This window comes from Seriola lalandi, unplaced genomic scaffold (assembly GCF_002814215.2).
Source record: "Seriola lalandi dorsalis isolate HSWRI2012SDOR001 ecotype SW California unplaced genomic scaffold, Sedor1 jcf7180002054559, whole genome shotgun sequence".
In the NCBI taxonomy this organism is placed as follows: Eukaryota; Metazoa; Chordata; class Actinopteri; order Carangiformes; family Carangidae; genus Seriola; species Seriola lalandi.
Window position 1 is genome coordinate 1,344,151 of NW_019525112.1, and position 3,883 is coordinate 1,348,033.

Sequence of the window (3,883 nt, forward strand, 5' to 3'; positions counted from 1 at the left end):
GGGGGGGCGGGGGGTGTCTCATTCCCTCTCTTTTGTTGCTGCTGGGGAGAGAGAGCACATATCCATACAGAACGCTCTCTCCAGCCCCATTCACACCCACACACTGCTCCCTCCCTCCTCCTCTCTCTCTCTCTCTCTCTCACTATCCGCACACACACACACACACACACACACACACACATCCACAAAGATACAACATCAAAGAGCCGACACCGACGAAGGATTACTTCAGCCACACACTGGCCCCCTCAATCCGGGTCTGTTCCTCTTGTGGAACCCCCCTCTCGCCTGGCCGCATTTGGTACAACCCAAGCATTCCTGCCAAGTAGCTTTCACACATGGAGGGGAAGCTTGTCTCAAGCAATTGCTGACAAGCTACAAACAAGACAGCCTCCCATTCTCTCTCCCCCCCACCCCCACTTTTTTTTCCTCTCCCTCACTCTCTCTTTCTCACTCTCTCTCTCTCTTTCTCTTACCCCTTCAACCCAGGTCTACTGAACAGACTCACCCGTCCTCGCTCCTTACCCTTTCCACCCTCTCCATCCCCCCTTCTTTTCCCTCCTCTCTCCTTCTCCCCCATTCCTCCCTCTTCCCTCCCCCCTCATCTCTCTCTCTCTCTCTGAGAATGTGGGGGCCCCACTAGCATAAATTGTCAGCTGTTCCTGGGCGTACTCTCCATGGCTCCCTAAACTCACATAAGCCTTCATATGCAGTGGCTGGTGGGACAAGGGTAACCCAAGTAAGCCCTGTTGGTTATGAGTCTGAAAAAGTATACCAAGGCCCCCGAATAATGCTGCAGTGTGAAGGCACTGAGAGTTTCACTCTATAATAAGCTGCAACAGATACTGAGGCTAATGGTATTGCAAGGTTAACATAAACATACTTTCCTTTTGGCCTTTTTAATTTATTAATGCAAGCACAAACACACTATTATTAGTCTTCGTTATATGCACAAGCAGTGTCATACATGTGGCTGCGGTGTGCCGCTGACTGCTCTCCTGCAAGCAAGGACAGTTTATCCAAAGCCACAACTCATGAGGGCACTCAATGTTAACCTTCTCAGAGTTAAGAGTTTAAACCAATCATAAAACCTTTTTTTTTTTCGGTGTGTGTAGTTTTTATCATTATAAATGTGATGTCTGCTGGTAGGGATAATTAAATGTAAGAACATGAAGATGAATCATATTTTTATGCCTAGGCAGAAGTCATGGAAAGGTTTCCACTCACAAAATAACCACATCCTTCTCATTTTTCCCCCTCACTCTGAGGTACTGCACATTAGGGGTGTCTTGAGGTTTCCAGAGGTAGGGTTTGATATGGCTGGAACCATTTTGCATTAGTCTTATTGTTACAGAGCAGCCATTGTTATCCACTAGAGTAGGCTGTCATCTAGTGTTGAGTTTAGGTACTGTTGGTTTAATGAAGCAACATATGGGTGTTTTTTTTTTTTTTTTCCAGAGGGGACGCCGTAGAAAACTTGAAATTGGATAAGCACCAGTTCACAACTTCCACAGCGTTGTTTATTCAAGTGAGACACTAGCAAAAGAAAGAAAGAAAAAAAGAGAGAGAGTGATAATAAGAGGGAAAATTGTTTTGTTTTTTTTTTTTTTTGGTGATGGATAGGATGGTAGTGAAACCTGCATAAAAGGGACGTGGTGAGAAATTCGAAGGTAAATCATGGTGGCTTTTGCTTTAACACCTACTGAACAAAGATGTCCTTGCTTCCTCTGTCTGCCTGGTCTGATGAGCGTACTCATTACAGAAAATACAACACTGAGATTTCTCTCCTGAAAAATTCTCTTTTGACTGATCCCCCTCGGCTTGCGAGAGCTGGTTTCAGCTGCAGAACAGTTCAGGTTTCAGCAACTTGCTCAAAGACACTTGAGCACGCAGAAGCTGAGGTTTCAGCATGTGTCCTCTGAGCTGTGCTCGCAGTGGTGTGGGGGTGTGGAGGGGGGATAAATTAGTCTAAATATTCATGGAAAATGCTTGTTTACTGACTCACAAATTTAAAGATGTGTAAAATATCCACAAATAGAACCCAACCTATATAAACGTCAAGCATTTCAACACATGTATTTTCAGTGTAACAGTATGTCTTACATTTGTTTTTTGCTAACCCTAAACCGTGCCATAAAATTTGTTCTTTTTTCAACTATTTACATGCACAAGAAGCTTTGTAAAGGAAATGTGAGAACAATGAACTTGAAGTTGGGAAAAAACGTATGTAGAATATTTTCATGAATCAATTTATTTGTTCTTGAATCACTCATCTCTCTCTATGAAGAAGCAGGTGAGATAGACTTAAAGGTAAAGACAGAGCAGAGACAGTCGCCGAGGGAAGATAAGATTTAACTTGAACTCCATCTGAGACAATACCTCCCATCCTCTATAATCAGCTATTACACCGTACAGCACCTTCAGCCTCCAGTTCACCCCTGCTCTAAATGTTTTTATACTGACAGAGCAATGAACCCTCTCCAAACATCCCGTCTCTGTCAGGTCTGGGTGTCTGCTTTGTCTATAAGATCTATCCTGGACGACTTTTCCCTTGTTCATGCTTCGGGTTTATCTGAACTATATTTCTTTTTCACTATTTTTGGATCTATTCATGCCTACATTACACTTTTTGTTCAGTTCACAAGTGCTATTTGTCTGCATATGCACCTTCCATCCCCACTGTTTTCTTATGCTGATTTTAATGAGAACAGAAATAGAAAATGCAGTCTCTTGTTGTCCTGTGCATGTGATGTGCATCTGAAATTTGAATTATTTAAAGTCATGCGTTGCCAGCCAAATACAAATATATTTTAGATATCCAATATTTCTATTTCATACATTAGTTTTAATTATTTCACTAGACTTCTGTTCACTGACGTCTTACTGTACATGTTACAAACACAAAGACCTCCATTTATGCTGCAGATGAGTCAGTCAGCAAGGATGAACAAACGAGATTCATGTGTTAAGATCATCCTCATTCTTCTTGGATGACGATATCCCAGACAGATCTCCTCATCCTCCTCCTGACTGGATAAATGCAATACTGATCAAATTTCAGATGCATCCAACAGTCCAATCTATCCCATCATCCCCACTTCACTATTGGATAAGGGTAATAATAGGCAAACTTCTCTCCAGATTGGAGGTGAAATGATTATCCAATTAATCGATTAGTCAAACATAAACTTGATCTGATCATCAAATAATTGTTTTATTTATTTTTTAATGCAGAAATACCAAGAATTTTCTGGTTCCAGTTTCTTATATGTGAGGATTTACTGCTTTTCTTCGTTTTATATAATTGTAAATTGAATATCTTGAGTTTTTCGACTGCTGATTGAACAAAACAATATATGAGGATGACATCTTGAGCTCTGGAAAACTGTAATAGAGGCAAATAGATTCAGCAAACAATTGGCAGATTTATCAATTATGAAAATAATTGTTAGTTGCAGCCGTACTCCAGACAAGTGTCTCGTGTGTTTGCTGCGGCTAACATTATTTCTCCATTCATTATTTTGTCTATAAAATGTTAATGATGGAAAAACTTCCTCAAAATGCTTGTGTGCTCAAGCATATTCAATTTGATACAGCAAATGATTATATGAACCACTCAAACATGATACATGTCGATTGAAAAGGTGACACCTGCTGTTGCCAAACAATTACTAGTATAAAATAAAAGTTAGGAAAAAGGATCCGCCATTTTAACAAGAAAAATCCTCAACAGAGTCGATGCTCTTGTATTTCAGGTTGGCCACATTTTTAACTCCCCCAACTCTATATAAATTGTGTGTAGTTTGAATCAGGAAAACTCACTAAATGGACAGGACATTTGTCACAAGCAAATGTGTGTAATTAAAGCAAGAATAACAGGACA